We start from the raw sequence: 12139 nt of genomic DNA, 5'->3' as shown, positions 1-12139 counted from the left end.
ACGCATTACTTCCGGACAAACCCTGTAATACCTGAATTTCTGTAGCCCTCAGGCTCAAGTACAATATTATATCATTAACTGATGTCAGTAATTGATCACCTTCAAACCATTTGAAATCGTATATTCCGTCCTTTTCTTCCCAGCCACATTCCTTTGGAGACAATTTCGTGGGACATCAGAGATGCGCATTTCTCCTAACATTTGTAATATACGCTGTTCTTTTAAAATGTTGGCGCAGTTCACACTCACATGGTGGCAAAATACCATAGATGTATCGAAATTTTGGTACTAATGCGAAAGAGTTCTTCATTATCGTGAAATTTATAAGCTTTGTAAATATATGTAGTCGTGTTTCATTAATCTTATTAATTTCTTTACTTTCATAAATTTTACATATAAATTCTTCTAGAACATCAAATACTGAGCTTTCACAGTTTGGAAAATTTCCTACATCTATACAAGTGCTTGTATAAATGTATCAGAGCCTTGCAGTAAGTTAAATGGACGTTTTTTTTCCTTTTTGGAAAAACGCAGAATTGAAATCGCATCCTGTTAATGCATGGAAGGCAGAGAAATGCATTAATTATCTCCCAAGTTTTTGTGCAATTCTGTTACATTTATATGTCTTTGTGTATTTCCTATACCAACGTCTATCAAAATTTTAACTCCTGCTTTAACAAACTGCATGTTGTCCAGCATGATCACTAAAATATCTGTGTCAGAACATCTTATCAAAATATTTGCTTCGTGAACAATTTGACACACATGATAAATTATTCTAGTGTCAACTTCTTTATGTTCTAGGCACGATAAATCTTCATCTACAGTTCTGACAATTTCTCCATTAATTACTTCGAATTTATAGCAACTATCATAGTTGACATAAACAATTTTATTGCCAATGAAGTGCTATTTCATTGACAGTCCATCTATTTACAAGAAATTGCACCAAAGCATGTTTTTAATATTTTTCAGAAATATAAGAACGACTATGAGAGCTAAATGCGGATGTATGTGCATGAAGACAGCGAAAATTTAATTTTTCGCTGTCTTATACATGTGCACGAAGCAACGAAATTTGCTTAGCAATTGCTAAGACTTTTTAAGGAAGAATCTCGTATTTGAGATTGAGATCTAACTTCCTAAAATCCCCTTTATCCCCCTAGAGTGATCCGCGTTTAACTCTCATAGCCATTCTTATATTTCAGTTATTATTTAATATAGAAGAGCTGTTCAGTATCGTTGTTAATATTTTTCAGCTCTACTAAAAAATTCGAGGGACGTTTGCTTTGGTCCAGTAATGTAAAAATACCGACCTTATCTTGCTCCCTTCAACTGATGCTTGTTATCCTTAATTAACGAAGAAAAATATCTGTCAAACGTTATAATAATAATGTGTGCCTGGTTTGACGTAAATATTTGCAAAATTGTTTTGATATATAGGTTTCCAAACGTAAGGGTCACCTCTTTCATTAAATGAAATATAAAAAATACATCAAAAACTATTACAACCACGTTTTGCGGTGGCTCACTGTTGATTTCACACTTAAGTAATTTCAATAGCGCTAACTTATCCGTTTTACATATTGTTCCATCTATATGGCAAAGAGATAACGCAACAGGTGTTAAGGGATAAGGTGAAGATTTTCCATACTTGCCTTAAAGAATTTCTTTTTCATACTTTCATATTTATCGAAAAATTCTATTAAATCATTGCGTTCTATTGTGGAAATCACTAATCGTTGTCTTCTAAATGCCTGTAGATATTGTTGCATTTCAGCACTTACTTATATTCTTTGCAGTCATAAAACTTTCAAAATGCAAAATTTGTATTACTAATGATACTATGGGATGCAGTCGTTTACCTCTGATAAAATGTTTACCCATTATAAAACCGTTAACGGATTCACTTGCTAACATTTCCGTATCTATCATTATATTATTTATTTCACAATTATCGATTTTACCAACAGCTTTAAAATAAGTCATCACTCATTACGTAAAACGCTCCTAAATATATAAACAAATTATCAAATTGCGGCTTATCTGTACATTGTATTTGTAGCGCTACTATCGCTAAGTCATACGTGACTTGCATATATGTATATGGTATATATCGCCATATTCCTCAGCGACTTTTTTACATTGAAGTATAATTTCTCTCACAACACTTGTATTCGTCGGTGATAAATTAATTGTGGTTAAATAAGAAATTTTTTGCTTACTAGATGTATCACTATAAATTAAACTGTTAAATCCCATCCACATGTATTTGATATTTTAAAAGCGTGAAAAAGCATACAAAATTAATTTGCTGCAATGATTTTATTTTTGCTGGAACAGAAGAATGCGCTGGAAAATCAAGAGGCAGTAAATTATTTATTAACTTTGACTTTTTCGAATATGATTGCAATTTGGGAGTAATTGCATCGAAAGTTCTTCTCTTTCTCGAATTTACTTTTGATGCAGGAAGCTGCATCATAATTTTCATTATTCTGAGTACTTGATTACATGAATATTTGATTATATGCGCAGCATTGCTATCAAGATGTTGAAATATGATACTCACGGTATCATGCATGCAAAGTAGCTTTACCACTAAGTGTCGACAAATCGGTCGAAATCAATGTATGTTAAATATGTTAAAAAAGTAAAAATATACCTAGTGCAGTTTGAGTTTCAATCTTTTTGGAGAAAGGAGCTAACCCATTATTTCGCAAAATTCGCAAATAGTGTATTTATCATACAGTTTACCTTTGGCATTACATTCCTTGTTAAACAATTTCTTGTACGGCACATAATATATTTCCTGAAAAAAGTATCAAGAACAGTTTCTAACTTGCAGCAATAAGGCAAAATTTATGTACACAAAAAAAAACCTCAATCTCTCCTAGAATACACTGTGATATTTGTTCAGCCAATTCTTAAAATCGTTTTTAATGTATCCTAAAAATAAAAATCAAATATAATCGATTAAACCAAAAATTAATAACATTGACAAGTATTATTTTATTTTTTATATTTATTATAATCATATTTATTGAACTTGCCTCATAACAGAATATTTTGTAAGTTCATATTTTATAATAGCTGTACACAGTTTAGCTCTTGCTGCATTCTTCTTTTCACGATTAGATTTATCTAACAAAACATTATATGCAGCTTTCGCATCCAGATCTGTTTCAATGATTTTGAGAATATCCTAATTACACAAAGAATTAAAAAAGTTACTTGGATTGAGTAACAAACTAATTATATTAAAGAATATTAAAATATATTAATAAGACAAATAATTTTAATATTATAATTAGTTTTATAATTAATTTATAATTACTTTTTTTTATAAAAATGCAATTATTCAGATTAAAGAAAACGAAATGAATATCTTTATAATAACTAAATAAAAAATGTAATATACTGTGTTCAAAACGCATCAGAAAACATTATCCGCATAATAAAATATTATATTCGAATAGAATATTTTAGAATTTCTAGACCAATCGATATTTTCGCAAATCGTTTTTGTATGTTTTTCGAGGAGAAAACACCGCGACATAAATCAATCTGTTTCGGAAAAAAATCTCTCAAAATATCAACAATTAACGGTACCCACAACCGTTTCCGCCGAATATTATTTTCCAATGAGCATGCGCGGCTTATCACGGGCGCCTCGTTTCACCAATAATTATCGCGATCGCCCGCTCGCGCATGCTTTCTTCCAGCCGTCGTTCCGTTAATTTTGACAGCGGCCAATTACGCGTAATGCGCTCAGGTCACCTCGCGCAATGTTTGAAATCCGCAAAACTATTGGCGCTTCACGCGAAGGTGGGCTCCATCCTAAAAATTATAAAAGAGGAGCTCACACCCGGCTTACCAGCCTTATCGCTTTTCCGCCGTGAACCGCATAACGCAAACCGCATACTTGTTAAACCGCTAAAATTTCGTTGACGACCGCCGCTTATTCCACACTTTGATTTTGATTACGTTCTCTTCTGTGAAATAATTAACATTTGTCATAAGTTGTTAAAGTGTATTTTGTCATTAAACCTTTGTTGAAATTAAACTCTTTAATACAAAAAAGGTGACTCATCCTTTGTGTTGCGCGATCCTCTCTCTCGCAGCGCGTTTGTGAACAACTGAACAAGACAATATTGAAATATTTTAAAATAAAATATTAATTAATATTTGTCATATTTACATTTGTTGTTTCTTTTTCCTTACACGTAGACGCAGGCTCATTAGGCTGAATATGGTCTTTTTGAATTTTTTCTTGCAAGCTATTAGAAGGAATATTTTCATCAGTAACATCACAGACTGGAGTGTTTAGAACGTACTGGGATGAATTATTTTCCTCAAAGTTTGACATAATAATAGTTTTAATCTGATCTTCACAAAGATAGAGTTTGTGCAATATTATTTGTATCTAAAGATGTTAGGTTTTGTGCAATAGGTTCAACATTATCATTTAAAGATAGAATTTGTGGAAGTAAAGTAACCTAAAAAGAATTAAAATAAAAAGAGTAGATATAACATATTATGTTTATCTTTCTGATAAAAAATTAAGCTTATCAATACAATCTGACATAATCAAGCAACATTACAAATGTTTGTATCATTTTAAATGCAAAATTACATGAATTAATAAAGATAAAGAAACAAAATCATATATACATATAAATAAAATATATAAATAATTGTATTTATAAAAATTTATATTATATATATCTTAAATAATTTTAATGTAAATATATTTTTTAATATTTAAATGCAAATATACACAAATGCAAATTCACAAATCAATTGACAAATAATGAATAAACATTTTAAATATATTTCAAATTAGACAAAATCGACTACTTCTTGCATTGTCATTATATCATTTGGAAATAATATTAATATTTGTGTACTTACATCAAGTGTAATAATCTTATGAGCTTTTAGTTTTTTTAAAAATTTTATTCTAGGTCCTGTTTTGGGTAAAAGTGACATTAAATCTTTTGCTTCTAAGCAAATTAGCGCATCATATAGTCGATTTCCTGTTCTAAAAAAATTTCACATATATCACAGATAATATAATAATAACAATAATATACAAAAATTACAAAGAAATATAAGTAGAAATCCAAATTAATTATATCACTAACCTTTAAAAACGTCGATATATCGATATATTTAAAAAAACTAAGATTAAGTATGTGAGTTCGACGCACGTGCTTTATTCTTTGTTTCGTGTCGTGCGCGCTTATTCTCTAAGGAATAATTTTGTGTTGTAGGTGCTTAAGAATAATTCTCGTTAAAAATAATTTTGTGTCGTGCGTGTTTATCCTGTTAAGATAAATGGCGGATGAAAAAACTTTATCTGTTCTACGTGAGTGGAATTTCGACAAATATATATATTTATATTTGTCGAAATAATATATATATTTGTCGAAATTCCACTCACGTAGAACAGATAAAGTTTTTTCATCCGCCATTTATCTTAACAGGATAAACACGCACGACACAAAATTATTTTAACGAGAATTATTCTTAAGCACCTACAACACAAAATTATTCCTTAGAGAATAAGCGCGCACGACACAAAACAAAGAATAAAGCATGTGCGTCGAACTCACATACTTAATCTTAATATGCATCTAATAATTTTACCGGTCCGCTCAGGTCTACATGCCATCCGCGTATGCGCAGAAGATGCCGCACACAAGCTACGACCATGTACATATGCGCACACATACGCATCACTGATGCAGAGCGCTGCGATTAATGTTATTGTAACCCGAAGTAAATTTATTATAACCAGAAGTTTTATAGATCCAACAGGAAATATTCAATCAGATCCTTATAGTAAAGTCTACCAACGGTATAGTTATACAGTTTCAAGTTCTGTTACGATAACCAAAAATTCTGCTTTATTTAACAAAAAAGCGCTCTATCAGAACAATTTTGTTAATATAAACGAAACCTTTTTCTCAGTGCACGCTTGTGCATAAATTTGATGATCGTAGAATATCTTCCGAACAAATATCCGACCAACTGCTAGAAGAAAAAGTTGCTTCAGTTTTCAACTCTTCTAGTACAGTATAGCTGCAGCAATGACCGTATTTCTTTAAAATGTTGACTATTTTTTGCTGTTTGTCAATCTTTTTAATGTCATACCCAGAGAAATATGTTTTAAAGGTTTAATTCAATCATTTAAAACAGCATATATGACATCTTGGGCAAATGAATTAGCTATTCTGTGGCACTGACTACTACGTTTATGTCGATAATTTGTATACTAGCTAATAATGTAGATTAAAATTTCATGAGCATATTTGGTACAGAACATTCTCTCTTAATCAAGTCATTAGCAGTCAATTTATTCGGTAATTTAGGTGATTTCATTATACGAATTTCCTTTCTTAAAATAAGTGCTGCTCCTGCAATAATATCTTTTTTCCAATTTTATTAAATCATTATCTTGTAATAAAAACACCAGTATAGGGTTTTACGAATTTTTTTTTGTTTATTGTTATAATAGCAATTTTTTGTTTAAACGTATTTAATAGGTTATCTTCTAAATGACGCGTCGGAAAAACTCCAGAAGAAATTCCAAATCTACAAATTTATTCTACAAAATTGTAAAATAGCAATGCTTTTTATCAATGACATTTTGTTAATAAAAAAGCATATTTTGTTATAAGCTATGCTATGCATATCACGCTTTTTATGCTAATCTGTTTTTTCACACAATGCTGCATGATGTAATTTACATTTACTTTTATACGCTTTTTTACAATTATTGTGATAGTAAAGAAATCGCTTTTATAAAAATAAGTTTTCAATTCTTTGAATTAGATCTGTATTATTTAGTAGGATTGCATTAGATTGTATTTTTTCAATAGTTACATCTTTTTCACATATAACTTTTGAAGACGACCTTGATGTATTTTTCGTTCGTAAGTACAAAAAACACATTTGTTTACTTGTGTTCCTAATGCACATATTTCTACTTGTAAAGATCCTTCTTGTGGATCATCGCCTAATTGTGGTAAGATATCGCCAATCTCTTCTATTTCTATATTCTGAACACTGATTTCTCAGCTAAAAATTTTTTATTTTAGTTAAATGTTAAAACTTGAAGATTTAAGAAACAGAAAAAAGTAAATATTCATTACAATATGAAAAGGAGAGAGAGGAGAGAGAGAGAGAGAGAGAGAGAGAGAGAGAAGAGGAGAGAGAGAGAGAGAGAGAGAGAGAGAGAGAGAGAGAGAGAGAGGAGGAGAGAGAGAGAGAGAGAGAGAGAGAGAGAGGAGAGAGAGAGAATGCGGGAATCGGCTCTCGCCGACATTTGCACCAATCCCTTCGCGCCCCGCGCCATTTGCCATGTGCCGACCCAACCTTATGATCCTGCCCTACTCTACGCTCTATCACTGACTATTGATTTCTCGATTTCCTCGCGCCCCGCTTCACACGCCGTCCTCAGGGTGCGATCCCATAATACGAAAATTGACGTGCAGAACAGAGAATGCGTGAATTGAACAGCCAATTAGCGCTCTTCCATTTTTCTGTACCTTTTCCATATGCGTTTACGTGTATGCGTTGCGTTACTCTAGCTAACCTACAAAGTTAGAATTGAAAGTGTCCTTTGACGGGTTCAGACGTGTTTTGTCTGAAAATTTTTTTCCTTTGTTCCATTATACAGCAATTTAGAACATCTTGTAACTTCTTTGTTTAATAGCTTCTTGCAACATTAATAATTTGTTATCCATTTTTAAGCTTTGCTTCAAAATTCTAGACACATCAATAATAATGACGCATAATTTGATGTGCCCTGTACACATGATACGGAAAAAATTACCAAAAATGCGTCATAGGATTCAAAAACAATTTTTGTAATAATATAATTTTAAATTAAATTTATTTAATACTGTCGCAATAATATTTATTTCAACATTTTAAATATTATACTTGAATAAAATTAACAAATATGACTGTTTTGATGAAATACTTATTTTTTTAATTATGTATTTATTTCCGGAAACGCATCATTTTCATGTCTTTCACGCACCGTGTGCACAGGGCACAGAAAAACATGCGGGATAGAAAAATGCGGAAGAGCGCTGATTGGCTGTTCAATTCACGCATTCTCTGTTCCGCACGTCGATTTTCGTATGATGGAATCGCACCCTCACGCTCGCGATGTCACCCCTGGGATCCAGAACATCTGGATATTTAAAGACCATGTCCTTCAATTTTCTGCAGACCATACCACGCCACCCTGAGCCAGGCTACCTGACCCATTTTGTTATAGGGATTCGGCGACAGCTGCTAACGCGTACACCAATACGCCGAGAGAAGAGAGAGAGAGAGAGAGCATGTAAAAATGTTGGAAGAGCCGCGTCAATTTATTTAAAGTTTTATATACATGGTCATGTTTATTTCGATGTAAACAATTTCACAAAATAGAGGACAATAGAGGAAACTTTATTTTCCAAACTTATCAAAACGAGGGGGTAACCACTAGCTAAAATGTTGTCCCACAGATTACATGATTTCATTTGATTTCATGATTTCATCTAATTACAAACGATTTCATCTAATTATAAATGATTTCATCTGATTACAAATGATTTCATCTGATTGCAAATGGATTTTTTTCATTACATATGAAATCATTTCATAAAAGTAATGATTTCATCTGATTACACAATGCATTTTCGTGATTGCACATGTAATCATTTAGGATTTTATGTGACACAAAATTATAAATAGCATTTATCTTGAATTTGATCGCAATTTATAAATCGTTTAAAGTGGAGCTTAAGTAAATTCCAACCTATATTATGTATAAGAAGGACAAAGATTATGAAAAATAACATATAAAATAAAAAATAAGAGAGCATAAAAATAATGACAAACATGTTTTATTGCTTTACAACAAAAAATATACTTTATATATTCTACGAGTACTCATGTAATTTGTAAGTTTCATTATAAGTTATATAAAAATGAACCAAATATATATAAACATAAACCAAATTAAAAATACAAATGGCTATATGATATATAGCTTCTCAAAATAAAAAATAATATTATTTAAAACTTATCCTAAATTGTAAGTTGCAAGTTCCTGTGGAGAGAATAAATAAAATCCTTTGGCATCAATATTAGGAAAAGATAATTTACGTACAATATTTATTTTTTCTTCAACGATAGCCATTTCCACAGAAGCAGGCAAAAAATTCTTGACAACTTGCTTTTCGACTTGCTTATTTACCTGAAAAATAATTTTTGAAAATTGCAATTTTACATTATTTTAATTTAAGTTATCATTACTTTGTTAATATTAAAATAAAGTACTTTCAATGTACTTATTTATTTAGATTAAAAATTGGAATTATCCTCGTAATTATATATTTATTAAATTTTAATTAATTGTGTGGTTTATTTATTTACGTTTATTTGTGTAATTTTAATAATTAAGTATATACCAGTAATGTTTACATATTACATAAATTAGATACATATTTGAATTACATTATATACTTACTTTGATTTGGTTTTTCAACCATGTCATTATTAAAGCATAAATACTATCGTGCTCCGTGTTCAAATTAATATCGGATCCACTATTGATATGTTGCGAGGAACTCGGCGAGTCTTCATCTTGAGATTTACTTGCTTGATAAATTTTTCCGAGGTTTTTCCTTTTTTGACAGTTAGATTTTTTTAATTCGGGTGTGAAATACATTTTATCACAAGAGAGCTTGCTAGTAATAAAATTTTATATTTCACTGAGTAATATTTTATGTCCGGTTGGAATGCGGAACTCACTAGGACAGCAATAATATTTGTCGAAATAATTGTAGTAATTCTCGTCTTTTTTTATGAACTTGAACATTTCATTCCTGCCAAAAAGTTCCAACTCTTCAATATTTTCTGTTGATATATTCTGTATGGTGATGGGTGTGTCATATCCTTCAAATCGCAAGAAATTTTTTAAATATATGGGAATTTTCAGCCCCATTCCCGTCTCTATCATATGCCACATTGCGACATCCGCAGATGGCTCCTTCTCGGTCTGAACATCAATATTAACGTAGGTTTTTTCCTCGATGTTTTTGTTTATAATCTCCTCGTCTCGCTTATTCTCTTCCATTATATACTGATAAAGAATCACTGATAAAGAATATTTGCACTGAACACTGAACTTTCGACACGCACGTCTTTGTATAGATTATGAGATGTGTCAGCGAGGTTGATTACAGATTATAGAGGGAACATAAACAATAGAACAACAGCAGATAGCGGGAATAGACCGGCGCGGCGCGGCGCTAACCGTCGCGCCGACGCGACGGTTATAACACATTACTACGGAAAGTGCTTGTGCCACACATGATTCATCACAGATTTCATAATGATTACACATGATTCCAATGATTACACGAAAATTCAAAATGATTTTTGCTGACTACATATGATTTCATTATGATTTCTAATGATTCCGCATGATTTCATTTGACTTTATCAATTACATCTGATTGCAAACGATTACACGGGATTTTATAAGGATTTCATAAGGATTTCATAATGATTTCGGGGACACTGTCCCACGATTACATTAAGTGGTTACCCCCTCGTATCAAAAGCACATTAATAATATAAAAATTTTAATGCTATATATATGAACATCAAAAAATTGTGTTTATAAATTAACCTACATATCCACGACAAGTATTGATGGTCGGGATAATGATGCACTTGTGGAGGAAGTCACTAGCTTCCTCAGATTTTCTATGTTTTTTATGACACTGCCGTGAAACGTCGATAACACATTGTATAATATCCTGAAAATCACTTAGCACTGTCGGCAATTGTACGTCTTTTCCTTCTAAATTATTCTCTTTCCTAATTTTTAAAATATCCGTACATTTTTGTAAAGTTTCTTATTTAAAAAGATTTATCTCATCGTATGTTTTATTGCAAAAAACGCAATAAATAATACTTCGGGCAGCCATAGCAACTATAACCTTCCAAATACACTGTAACGGCGCAAAGGTAATATATATATATATGTAATATGTATATGTATATATCATATGTTGATAGCTTTCGTTTGAACACTCTGCAGACTGGCTGACTGTGTTTATCTTCAATTTTATACAGTAGACTATTATTTAAAAAAAAGTTTACCTTTGCAGATATCGGTTATACCTGACAAATAGTCTTTGAAATAGTATTACGCAGTACGGTGCATATGCAACTCATCGCACTCGCCACGCTGCACTTTAAACTTAAAACAACGAACTGGCCAGTGATGATAATCTTTATTCTGCAGTTACGTTTCAACCCTCAACTTGAATTCTCTTCAGACTAAATACATAAAAATAATAAAATTAAAAATGGAAAGATTTTTTAATTGTACTTGTGGTTTACTTTCAGGTATTAATTATTTAAATTTGATCTTTGAGAATAACTGCCGTGTATCTCATATAATTTAAACGGTATTGTAACAACTATGTTTCATTATTTTTTTATTGATTGAAGTTATAAGCGTAACAATATTAATACTATTTGTTTTTTTTTAATATTTCCTTTTTTAATTTTATTGTTTTTATGTATTTAATCTGAAGAAAACCCAAGTTGAGGGTTGAAACGTAACTGCGGAATAGAGATTATCATCACTGGCCAATTCGTCGTTATTCATTCTCATCTTATTATTATATTTATGTTGCAGAAAACATATCAGTATCATTGCAGAAATATTACATAATATGGTTTGGGAGCGTTTAATCTCTGTAAGATATTTGTTGAATTGTGCTATATGATTCATGTAACATCAATTAAAATGTTTCATATACATCCAAAAAATATTACAATTGAGATGTTTCATATAGAACATAATTGAGATAAAAAATGTCTAGTCGTAATGATATTATTTAAATGTTTCTGCAATATACGCATTGAAATGTTTTTTAAACATTACATTTAAGTTCTTTAAATGTTTTAGAAATGTCGCAAATAGAACATCCTATATGTAACATAAAAGAGGTAGGACATGGTTACCGATATGTTTTATAGATGTTTCTGAAATATACTTGCAAACATCACACTGTTATAATGTGATGTTGCTGTAACGTTCCTTAAACGTAATTTT

General features: G+C 31.0%; 1 pseudogene; it reads right to left on the bottom strand.

Annotated features, from left to right (window-relative positions):
• Window positions 1–245: 245 nt before the first annotated feature.
• LOC146724835 (uncharacterized) lies at window positions 246–2491 on the bottom strand (annotated as a pseudogene).
• Window positions 2492–12139: the final 9648 nt, after the last annotated feature.

The sequence above is a fragment of the Nylanderia fulva genome, unplaced genomic scaffold (assembly GCF_048542155.1).
Source record: "Nylanderia fulva isolate GAGA-0341 unplaced genomic scaffold, ASM4854215v1 Scaffold1138, whole genome shotgun sequence".
NCBI classification, from domain to species: domain Eukaryota; kingdom Metazoa; phylum Arthropoda; class Insecta; order Hymenoptera; family Formicidae; genus Nylanderia; species Nylanderia fulva.
Note: the sequence above shows the minus strand (reverse complement) of the source record. Positions and strands in the feature narration are given on the sequence as shown.